This window comes from Grus americana, chromosome 1 (genome assembly GCF_028858705.1).
Source record: "Grus americana isolate bGruAme1 chromosome 1, bGruAme1.mat, whole genome shotgun sequence".
Lineage (NCBI taxonomy): Eukaryota > Metazoa > Chordata > Aves > Gruiformes > Gruidae > Grus > Grus americana.
Window position 1 is genome coordinate 186,803,344 of NC_072852.1, and position 12,333 is coordinate 186,815,676.

Genomic DNA, 12,333 nt, shown 5'->3' on the forward strand with positions numbered 1-12,333 from the left:
CCACCATTTCTCAGAGATTCACGTTTCACATTCACATGCTATTTCACTTATTCTCCACATTAAACAGTATTTCCTAATCTTCCATAATACCTTCCATCACCAGTAAATGCCAGGATATACAACTGTGGGACAACATAACGAATGAGAACAGAATTAAACTTCTACATTAAGGAGCTGAGATACTCTGATTTTATGCCTTAAGCTTTCTCCAAGCCATAGGGAATGAAGCTTTGGGAAAACAGGTAAGAACCTCTTATTTGTCAGTAATTTCTGCAAAATGACATGTCCAAACAGTCTTTTCATTCTTCCTGCAGCCCCACGCAAAGAGTACAGAACAGTGTATTTTACCTTGTGTTTTTAACAAAGGTTTCCTACCAACGAGAAGCAAGAAGTTTACAAGATATTGCTGCCTAGGCAGTTAAAATAATTTTAATCGAGGTAACACCCTGAAAAACGTTATTAGCTGCGGATAATTCCATTATATTTTTACTAGTATTAAAACTACAAAAATATGCTGATCTACTGTTTAACCTACAGCTTTCTCTATAGCTTTGTTTGACAAGTCTTCATTTTTCACCAAAAAAGCTAAAACCAAAGCAGGATAGTTCATCTCCCTATATGCCATGCCAGTAATTCTAAAGATTAAAGTGATATAAATTTCTAAAGAGTTCCTACCCTGAACAGCAGCATACATTCGCTGGCAATCTTTCTGCATTATTACTGTGACTTTAATGTGGCTCAAAGAGATAATTCCATCCAATGAACAAACCTCACTTCAAGTCAGCACAAAGCTAAATTTGGAGATAACTATCTACATCACATTTCAATCTTCAAAAGTCAATTATGATCACATAAAAGTTTCATTATTTGTTCAAATGCCACTTACTTCAGAATTACAGATATCATCTTTATTTGAATTTGGCAAATTTGGGGTCAGATACTGGTACGGTTGAAATCATCGAAGTAGTTACTAAGAAGAAAACCACCCCAAGCCTGTTTGTGCAATCACTTAGAACCATCCATCAGGATTAATAAAATTATTTTGCCCCCACAAAAGTGACAGCTGTTTGTACAAGACAGATTTCTTCACTTACTGTTCTGTAACAGAAGCTTAAAACTCACACATTTTCCTGACCTCCACTTGATCAGTACATAGAAAAAACAAGAAACATTAGTTTCTGCCAGGGAGAGAAAAAAGGAAAGCCACTTGTGTGAGAGTGGATCAAGGAAATGAAACAATATAGGACATTTATTAGAGCAGTAATTTTATATTCTTTAAAAAAATTTAGCAAGTTATCAGGGAAGCGTAACTGTCATCAGTAAAAGACTCAAACTTAATATGGTCTTCAAAACCATTTTTAAATAGTTAATTCGTAATGCCTTCCATGCCATTTAGACAACACAGCTTCTTAAGTAGCAAACCCAACAATTCCCAAAACAACCCACCAACTCACCTCACATTGCTGATACCAACTTATGGGCCTGGCTTACGAGCTGTGCAGCCGCCAATTCTTCATAAAGTCCATGCAAGAAACAAAACTGGGTTCAACCATTTGTTACCATTGCTTTCAGAGAATGCCTTTTTCCAGTTTTCAATTAAAAACACTTTTCTATACTAACCCCTAAATCACATTCATTCTTTCAGGGATCAATAACAGAGGCCTGTCAAACCAAGGTATCAATCTACTTTCCTCAATTAAAAAAAATAAAAATAAATAAAAAAGGAGCTGAAAAAGGATTTCTGTCACTGCCACCTGCTCAAATCCCAATGCCCTGCAAAGAGGACTGGAGAAATGAAATCCAACTTACAGTATACCACTGCTGATGGAACCAGTCTGGCTTTCAGATGTTCACAGTAAACTGCTGATGTTTTGTTACCTATCTCCCTCACTGCAAAGCAAGGGAATATAAACACCCCAGAACCTTTGCTCTTTATTCTCATTTTCTCGATTATAAAATCAACGCCATTTTCTGATTTATAAAAGGAACACATTTTTGGATACACCTCTCTTCCTTAAACTACTCTGAACTGACAAAGCATCTCACACAAATGACAGGTTTAGCACTGGCTGAAGTAGTTAAGATTTTTCCCCCAAATTTCCTGATCTTTACAGAAGGCTTCCTTGCTCTCAAAGCATCCCATAACAGAGAAAGAATTGCAATACAAGCCACAGAGGGTGAATAGAAGGTGGAAAAAAGAAAGAACATCTTTCAGGTTAAATGAGAGAGCTCTTCTGGGACAGGAAAAAAAAAAGGAGCTGTCAACAGCTAGGATTTTACTGACTGGCTATTAAACAATTAGGAGGAGCTGGCATCTGGTCAAGAAGATATAAAGGATTACATAAAGTGAGTTAGGTAGCTGAAATGCTCAGGGAATCTGAAAAGGAACAGAAAGAGGAAAAACAGGAACACTACAAGTTTATCTTGTGAAATTCTGTTAGTACTGGGGATTAAAACCTGTAAAACCATACAGTGTTTTTCCATCTTTCCTGGAGTAAGTCAGAAGAGTCACTTAATACTCATACAATTATGTTAAGTACAATATAAACAAGAAGAAAATGGTTTTAGACATCTTTATTATTTAGTAACACAAAGGCAGGAGTTATTGCTCTAAAGATGTATCAAGAACCCAGGATTCCAGCTGCAAAACTCAGACCATGATAGTAATATACTAACACAGTGATGATAGACAAGTAGTATCAAAACACTGACTGTAGAACAGCAATGGGGCTTTTTGTTTTGGTTTGGGTAGTTTGGGTTTTTTCTTTTAATTGTGACTATGGAGAAGAGGGGAAGAGTAAAGTCATTTTAGCAACTGAGATAATAACATTAGAAACAGTTCTCAATGCCTGTTATTTTACCACAAGTATTTAGTGTTCATAAGTATTTGACGGCCTTAAATTTACCTTATACTACAGAACAAAATGACAAAAAAAACTTTGGCTGAGGCAGTTGTACCTATTAAGGCAGGCACAAAACATATCAAACCTTAAATGGACTAGAGGTTAGAAAAACAGGTATTTTCAACTAGAGGCACTGCTGGCACAGATCTCTAGCCACAGATGTTAGTATTTATTTCTGAGACCCACAGATCTTCAGCTTTAACTTCTAGATTACTCCTGTTCCGCATGCAATTCGCATCTGTACCTACTACTCAATTTTAAGGTCATCACATACATATTTCCACATATTAAAAAAAAAGTATTGAATTTGATACATCAGACTTCAACTGATTTCTCTTTAAACTTCAAAGTTCACAAGTGTTACTGGGGTTGCATAGGTTAACACATGCATCTGACTATCAGTTTTCTAAAAACACCAGGTTATAAATATAGCATTTTACTTGATAACCACAGAAACAGCAAGACAAAGAAGTTTGATATTCACAGCAAAAAAAAAATTAAAAAGCTATGCAGAGAGCCAAATTTCAGAAAGTCCATTGAAAACGGCTCACTACATAAGTATGTACTTAAACAGCACCACCTGAACAATTATTTTTAGAATGTACTAAGACTGCAATGCATTCCAGCATAGTAAGAAGTCCCAACTGCCATGAAGCAGTAGCCTCAGGGCTACATTAAAGACTGTTCAACAATTTAAATGCACTGGTGAATTTAATGAAAGATCTAGGCATCAGTTAAAAAACAATGTTTCATGGTAACTGATCTAAGAAATTAATTGGATTCAAGTACAAGCATCTGACTAGTTTACTCCAACTGCCAGAAGCAGAAAACAGGAAAAGTGCTCTTTACCTACTGCCAGAGGGTCTGGTTCACCCTCCTGCCAACCCTCCTCACACTCACCTTCAGAACAAAGCTTTCCCTTTTCCTAACCTGAACATTAAAAGTAAGTCCTGTTCTTCAAAACTAATTTCCTATAGTGCAAAGAACAAAAAGTACACGGGCATGCGCATGTGTTGTTCACTACTGCCAAACATAAGGTTTTTATTTGAGATCTCGCAAGACATTTAATTAAATTAGACTATAGAATCCCTTAGGGGGAAAACAATTAAAGCTTTCTGCTTTCTAACAAATAACTTTTCACTCTTAAAGAAAAAAAAGTCTAAGTTTTTCCACTTTCATAGCTCTCAACACTTCCAATGTACCTTTTCTAGAACCAAAACCACAGGAAACCTCAAAAGATGCAGTACTTCTGATATTGCCATTGAGACACTTTTGGCTCAAATTTATTTTTAAGTAAACTTGAAGAGGCAGAAGCCTAATGAAATACCATTTTCACCAGAAGCTTTATTAGTATTATTTCTAATCATTTAAATGGACTATAAGTAGAAAAGGTTTTACAAATGTAACAGTGTGAACCACAGCAGAACCCTGTTTCACAGATTGACGTGGCATCTCCTATGCAGGGGACAGCAAGATCCGATCACATTATTAGACCTGACTTGATCTTCAGATAGGAAGATGCCAGGTTTAGGTTTTTTAAGACATCTTTATGACATTGTAACAAAAGGACCATGGGAGGCCAAACAAGTTTCCTAAAGAATTAAGCATTAGAAGTAATTTTCTGCCTAGGCCTCCATTTTTAGGGTGGCTCTGTGTGATGGAAAAAGGAGTCATTTCTTTCCCAATCCCATTTTTGTCAGGAGATCCTGCTTAAGGAAGGCCAAGATCCAAACCCAGTCATCTTCCAGCAACATAAATGGCTCTCAAGATCTTCTGCTGAAGGCTTGTGATGCAGTATAAAGGTTAGAAGGTGTCCTGAAGCAATTTGGAGGGAATGAAGAGGGAGAGAAGAGTCACAAGATGCAGCAAAGTAATAATGCACGTAACATAGTTCCAAATGACTTCAACTCAGCACGAAAGAGGAACTGGTAAAATCTCCTTAGAATTTTATTTCCAGTTTTCAAGTGATTCCTTTTGCTAAAAAATCAAAAGGAAATTTAGAATAAACTTCCTGTGCCAGCAATGACATAGCTGGAAAAAGAAAAGTCTGACTGTGGGCTATCGATGTTTGCAAGGAAGAGGCTGTTGCTCTGCACAGCGTGAAGTGAGGAAGGCAGAATTTACCTGAGCTGATTCTACTGATTCCCCTTCTCTGAGGGTGAGGGATTGCCGATCATGTGGGTTAGTAACACATCCCCTTACTCAGGGTGTCCCAATCTATCTCCTTCACGCAAAGAAACAGGACTTAAACCCAGCAGCCACAGGCTCGTCTGAAGGAAGAATGTATTTACATGTTTAGAACTGGGGAACTTTTTCAGTGCTGGGAATCAAGTTGGATTTCAAACCCATTTGGCGGTCTCTATCTTACTGCATATTCAAATCTAGCACTGGTGTAAAGAGAAAGGGAGGAGATGCAAATTGTGTGGCTACGGGCCGTATACAATCACTGGCCGTACCCTGGCCACAGCCACCAGTTTCTGCTCTTGATTTAGTTTCCTGTCTAGCACTAATGACGAAGAATGTCATTAGCGCTTCAAAGAACTGAAGTACAAATATGACCCATGGACAGGAAGCTTACACAGAGGCATAAAAACATTCTTTCCAAGTGCCCAGGATATTTTTTTCTCCTCTCTCTCTCCCCCCCATTTTTTCTTTAAACTGCTCACACTCTTTCCCTCTCTCAGCCTAGAGAAGTGGAAGACAACATCAACAAAAAAAGGCACAGCGAAACAGCATAAAGTCCATCCTTCACACCTGAGCGGATGGCAGTTCAAAGGGGCCCTACCTACCTGCAACCCTGTTGTTTGCGTCAAGAACTCTGTTTGCCCAAGGAAAAAGAGACGAGCAAATCCTGGAAGCAGATCCTTCCCCAAAGGAAGTTTCTTTCTGAGTCTGCAACCTGGAGCTTTTGCTTGAGACTCAGTCCTCTGAGCGGATTCTTTCTTCAAACTCTCACACTGGTTCTTTACTTTTGTGGGCAGCTGGAAAAAGAATGAAGCCGTAGGCTGAGGCAGGGACTCCATACTTCCAGGATAGGGAGGCAGAAAGACTGGAGGGGAAGGAAAAGTGCTAGTTGGTAACTTCTTGAACAATGATCTGCATTGCCTCATTTTCTGGCACACAGAGAGAGACATACACATAGTCACTGCAATAGGGGAGGATGACAAGAGATGAGTACTAGACATGCAGTTTTTTCATGCTCTGATGCAAAAAAAACCAAAACCCAAAGTGTTGAGCTGTGAACTTTCAAGACTTTTAAGACATCTACCAATAGATGAGATCAATCATAAGATGTTTTGTCCAGAAAGTTCTCTCAGTTTGTTACAAGTAGATGTAGGTGGGGGGGAAAAAAAAAAAAAAAGAAACACACCACCCAAAAACATTTAAGTGCTCATTTCTTGGAAAAAAATTCCAAATCTCTCCTCTGTTCACTTTCTCTCAAGTGAATTAAAAATAGCATCTATGACAATGCAGTGAACATCTCCCCATAATCTCTTTAAGAAGAAACAATCATACTTACCTGAATGTTTCCCTCAATGACTTCCTAACCCTACCTCTAACTCCTCTGTAAAGGCCTTACTTCAATCTCAAGTCTTCTAATCTATTCACAAAATCAGATCAAACACTGACAGTAGTTTTATGCTCGTGTGACCACCTCTGACTTAACATATGCACATTATGATTGCTTTGGAAGCTGAGAACCTACACAAGTTCCTGGATCAGGTTTCTGGATTTCTAGAATATTCCTCTTTTTTTCCTGAAAACCTAGATGTCCTAGAGTTAACTGTTATTACTTGAACAAAGATATAATGCGTAAGAGCTGAAATTTTCTTCTTCACAAATCCTGAAAGCTGATAGACTCTTGTGAAATTTTAATCAGCAGCATGGAGCCAACATGCAACAAAACAGAACTAGAAGTCACTGGACTTGAAACACAATTATATGCATAGCCACTCATGTATGCATTTACTCGTTATTATCCATTGCAATACCTCTTGCACAACAGCAACAGTGTCTGGTATTTGCATGTAGGGTCACTGTTGAGCTGTGTGTGCCTCAAATGAGGTAGTATTGTTTTACCTGCAGTGCTCTTCATTGTTCTCAAGACACCAAGTAGAGTATGATCCAATAGTTAACCAAGAAGTTATGCTACTCATTATGTTTGATGCAATTTCACTTAATTCATTTTGGTGCAATTTTGGTGGTATTTCTTCATCCCCTCCTTTAGAGCACACACCTAAACAGAAGAGCTTTATACAGTTAGGTATCTTACATGTCCTTCAAATAGAAGCTTTCCTCTCCTCAAAGAAACTTTCCTTCATTGTGCTCAAAATAATAAAAGAAGTTGGAAAAAAAAGCTAGGTTTTGTCATTAAAACCACAGTAATAATGTATTTTTAAAAAGGCACCTTTAATTTTTGTAGTTACAGTAGCAGACAGGAAAAATTCTTTTTTTTTTTTTTTTAAACAGGTGACAGATAAAGCCATCAAGGACAGAACCTGATACCCTCCAGTAATTAAAACAGAAAAATCAGCAAGTTTTTTCCAGAGAAACTGCTTGGGCATGCAGAAAGATACTCTGCTTCTTAGTTCCTCTGAGGACACTGAATATGGTGATGGTATCTCAATTTAAGGTAAGAGGTTTTGCTCTAAATAGTAAGACTATTTCATAGAAGAAAAAAAATAAGATTGTCTTTTAGTGGAATTTCATGACTTTTCAACAACATGATACCAAGATGTGTTCCTGTACCTCTCAATTTGACAAAATATTGCCTTTTTGATTATTTCAGATCAGCTCTCAAAGGTTAGAGAGTCAGATTCAGTCTTTTCATCCCACATGCATGTTTTTGTGAAAGAATGTCTTTCTGTTTGGAAAGACTGACCAACACACACATAAATGTACTTGGCCAACAGATGTCAACAGGATGATGTTTATACTCTCCTCTTCCAGTAAGGTAGAGGATGTAAGATAAAAACAAAAGAAAATAAATAGAACACATGCAATGCACATTTCTACTGCTCTGTACTCCCTGGCTAAAACTAGCAAAGGACAGTATAATTAAAAGCACATTTCTTCTTAAGACTCCCTTGTGAATAGAAGGCTCCTTTTTTATCAGGTAACTTGCAACACCTTGAATCTCAGGAACTTGCCAAGCTGCCAGTACTTGTTACTTACAATTCATAACTACAATGCCATATACAGCATTATAGGCGTAATTTTAGGTGATGCATTGAAGCCTACAAACACTATGAACGCTTCTGAAGGCAATATTCTTTCCAACTCAAAGCAACAGAAGGTATCAGAGCAAATCAACCCAGACTAAGCAGCATGACCCAACTTACTGCAGGTTCCTTTCAAACAGGAATCTCTCTAGGGCCTTGTAATATTCTTGTAATATCAATAGAAAGCTGCCTTTGAGACACCCTGTTTCACCAGAGAAAGATCCTATTCACTGAAAAAAAGACTCCAGATCACCCTCACTGCACAGTATGAAAACACCTACTGAAGTTTCAGTGGTGTAGAAGAGCACATTACTTGGTTTTATTCTATTCATGTAGTGGTTCAGTAGAAGAGACAAAGAACCAATGTAAAATTTAAAGAAAAAAGCATTTATGAGGACTTTGTCCATTGGTGTTTTCTTCATGGAAATCGCTGAACAACAAAACAGTTTCTGGAAGATCAATCTGAAACACGCTGTTAGGAATAACGTGTTTTTAAATTCCTTTCCTCACATCAAGGTCATAGTATCTCTCCTCTTCCAAGAAAGGGAGAATCCTTTACTTCTCATTTTTATACTTTCATACATCTTTGTTCCCTTGAACAGACTTGTCCTGAACTCTAAAGAATAAATGAGGTTGGTAATTTCTGTGTTCTAGCTATCAAAAATACTAGCCTGATTGATTCCTATATACAGATACGTATTTCAGGCTGAAACAGTTACATCTTTCTACATTTTGAGATGAGAAATTCTAATACTTTCCTCTTCCAAAGATTTAACAGAACAGATATCTAGAACAGACCATCCAAAGTACCTGAATCCCTCTCCTGGGAGTTTTGGGAGAGCATTTTTTTGTTGCCTCGCATCAACCACCAGAAGTGATTCATGTTACTGAGGTGGGATGTTAAGCCAGCTTAAGGAGCTGAATATACAACAGCTCTTCTCTCAGTCACTGTACCGAAGAGTTTGCTTGATTTACCTCAAGTGCAGGCTGCGATGGGATCCTTCTAGTTGGAGCAGGAAGAAATTATGGCTGTGGTGACACAAGAGCAACATATGTTGATGATCTTCAGATATAGATGAAGTCAGGAAAGGCACTGGTAGTTCTGTTTGTGAGCATACAGAAGATGGTAAGGAATCCTATAATCAATGTTCTCATCTCCTTTGGCCAAAGGAAGGAATCTCTGCGATGTCTTTCCATAGTGACCTGACTGTTGATAGATAATGCGGGAGTAAAACTCCCTTTAGTGCTTTCTTCCACCTTCTCTACACGGCAGGTTTCACTGCCACTCACTACTTCAAGAGTCAGTGAAGAATGATCCCCATTTTTCTGCACCAGTGTGGTTCTGCTCAGTAGCCAGTAAAGAAAAGTTTGAACAATGGTGAGTAAATTCTACAGAATACTATCTGCAAAATAAGCAAAAAACTGAATCCATGTATTTAGTAAGCAGTATAGAGTATAAGCAACAATACTTTGTTTATAATACTGCAGCTCCAACAACTGCAGGGTCCAAGTGAAAGAACATAGAAGCAAAACACAAGCTGTCACATCTGATTCAAGTTACCTGCAGCTAGATCAACTATTCATCAACCCTCAAACTGAAATTTTAAAGCATCATGCAATTGTTTCATATTTAAAGTGCAACCAGCCATATGGAGTATTTGCAGTTCCTAAAATGAAACTTGTTCTAGGTTAAGTAGTTGTTGCCCTCCTGACATTAGTCATACCTCTAGAAACATGTGCAGGCTGCAAACCCACTGCAGGATCTACGCACCAGCATCCAGTTGAACTGTTATTCAAAATAAACATTACAACAAATTTTAGTAAAGCATCTTTCTCCTGGAAACTAGCACCAACATGACATGCATATTAAAGTATCAACAGGAGTGATGTAAGGCTGATTGTTTAAATTCCAAGCTACTGACACTATGAAAAAAAAATACTGGTTTCCCAAAACTTTCTGGGTTTTTTTTTTTGGGGGGGGGGGGGAAGGGGATGAGGGGAATTCACAGGAGAGAAGAGAACAAATCATTGAGCATTACAACAGCTGTACCAGAAAATGTTATCAAGTCCCAAGATGGGAGAAAAGGTAGCAAAACAATTGATCAAAGTGTTGATTTTAAAAGATTAAGTGTCATGCAACCCATCATTAAAAGCTAAACTTGCCAACAAACAGAATGGCAGGAATTTTTACTTTCTGAATTTCAGAATTTGTTTTAAAGCATTTGGCCTCTCTCCAGAAACATTTTGTGCTCAACTTCTTTAAAGGCCTCCTAAAAACCAGAGAGGGCCAGAGAGTTGTCCAGATTACCAGACAAGGCGTAGACCTACTCGAGACTGGCAGAGGTACCAATCATCCCTGGAAGACCCTTCCTATTGCCAGTTTAGGAGTGGTAAAAAGCTACGGCTTTTCTGACCTCAGCATGACAGAGAATTCCAAAATTGTATACAGCTGTCACAGCAATACACACTTGAGAAACACAACCACTGTTTCTTGGCACATATATAACAGCAGGAAAGTACTACAGGTATAAAATTGAATGATTGGTTGATTATACAAAATAATACATTGTAAAAATAAATCCCATTAATAGATGCATCCATTTTATAAAGTTAAAGAAATGGGTATTTGTTAAACAATGTTATAATTATTTTTCCATTTTTAAAACTGTTTATATTACAAGAATATTTTTCAATGTCTTTATTAACATGCTTTTTGTTTCTTGTCAACTTTGTATGCCAAGTACAGTTGAAAGGAAATCTTTTTTTTTGGCCTAACTAAAACACATTTTACATCAGATTAATAGACTATACAGGCACTAATATAAATTTCTGTCACAAAGATAGACCTTCATTCAGCCTTAGGGAAATTTTATGCTTCTGGGCAGAATGCATGAGCTAATATTAAAAAAACCAAACAAAAAATCCAACAACTAACAGTGGTTTTAAGAAATCATATGATGCCAGGTTGTTTGGGGTTTTTTTTCCTCCTTAAAGCCAACTATAGCAACAAAGATTGCAGTATTTATGTATATCTTGAGCTTACTTGAAGAAATTACACAAAATGTGTAGTTTCTTAACAGTGTCTTCGTGCTTTCCTTTTTAGCTCTTAATACATGGTTTGCTTGATTTAACTTGATTTCATTTACATGCAATTAGCTTACATGAATTTCTTAGACACATTTTTTTTAAAGCATCATTTTTCTTACTGAGTTCTCAATCTTCACATAATTCCTACACTTCTCTGGTCAGGGTCTTTCAGCCAGTCTATCTGCAGAACCTGGAAGCTGAAATACTACACATGAGTAATGTTAAGAGGAGTGATTCCAGTACTGTTAAACAGCCACACCAGACTGGATGCCTGTGATTTGGGGGGGGGGGGCAGGGCAGTGTTTGGGTGTGGGGTGAGGTTCAAACTGAATTTTCAGGTGAGAATAGCTCAAGGCTTTTTTTTTTTCTCTGTAGGTTTTGACCCTTGATCATCATGACTTTCCTCTGGTGTCTCAGATCTCTGGAGAACTCAAATACAGAAAAAACGTCCCTTTCATGCAGTATTTAGTCAAATACATATATTTAATAGATTAATGTTAGTAAAGGGCAACATGGATGCACCAGAAAACAAAAGCTAAACAAATGAGTTGCTTTTTTAAAGTTACCAGTTTTAAGAAGTTCTACTTTGGAAAGTACTCAAAACATGCATTTCGATTAAGCACGTATGTTACTTTCCATATCAAATACTAATTTCTACTTTTTTTTTTATGTTAAAAGACCTTCCTGACTCTAGAGTTTAAAAATTTAGCATCTGACCAACAGGTTTGATACTTTCCTCATTTTCGGTAGCAATAAGAACTCTACAGCCAAAACTGAGTTTTCTAGGAACTGTTACTGCTGAGACACAAACTGATGTCAAATGCTATTGTAAGCCGTGTTAGTTCTCCAGCACTAAGACATATGTGATGGAACTAAGGCTTATTTCTGTCTAACACGAGCTGGTGACAGAGGAGACAGAAACCAATTTAGAGTCATGACTTGCAAATGATGCACAAGCACACCATGGTACCTCTGCAATATACAGTCTGGCTCTTAGGTTCAAGATTCAAGTTTAAAAAGTCTCATGTGCAGTCAGTCATGTTTTAGATTAGAATTACATTTTTTTTTATCTAGTAGGTGTTAACAGTACATGAAATATGCATTCTAGATTATCTTGTACT

General features: G+C 37.4%; 1 protein-coding gene across 14 annotated transcripts in view; it reads right to left on the bottom strand.

Annotated features, from left to right (window-relative positions):
- The window catches only part of TSC22D1 (TSC22 domain family member 1), a 96,696-nt gene that overhangs the window by 50,276 nt on the left and 34,087 nt on the right, over nt 1-12,333 (bottom strand). The window contains exons 4-7 of one of the 14 annotated variants that reach the window (XR_008575574.1): nt 11,332-11,409; nt 9,850-9,911; nt 9,101-9,227; nt 5,697-5,884 (exon numbers count right to left, since the gene is read on the bottom strand). The exons of 2 other annotated variants lie outside the window; for them this stretch is intronic. The gene's annotated coding sequence lies outside the window, so the exon portion shown is untranslated. 11 more of the 14 variants (XR_008575580.1, XR_008575582.1, XR_008575583.1 and 8 more) reach the window with 11 other exon arrangements.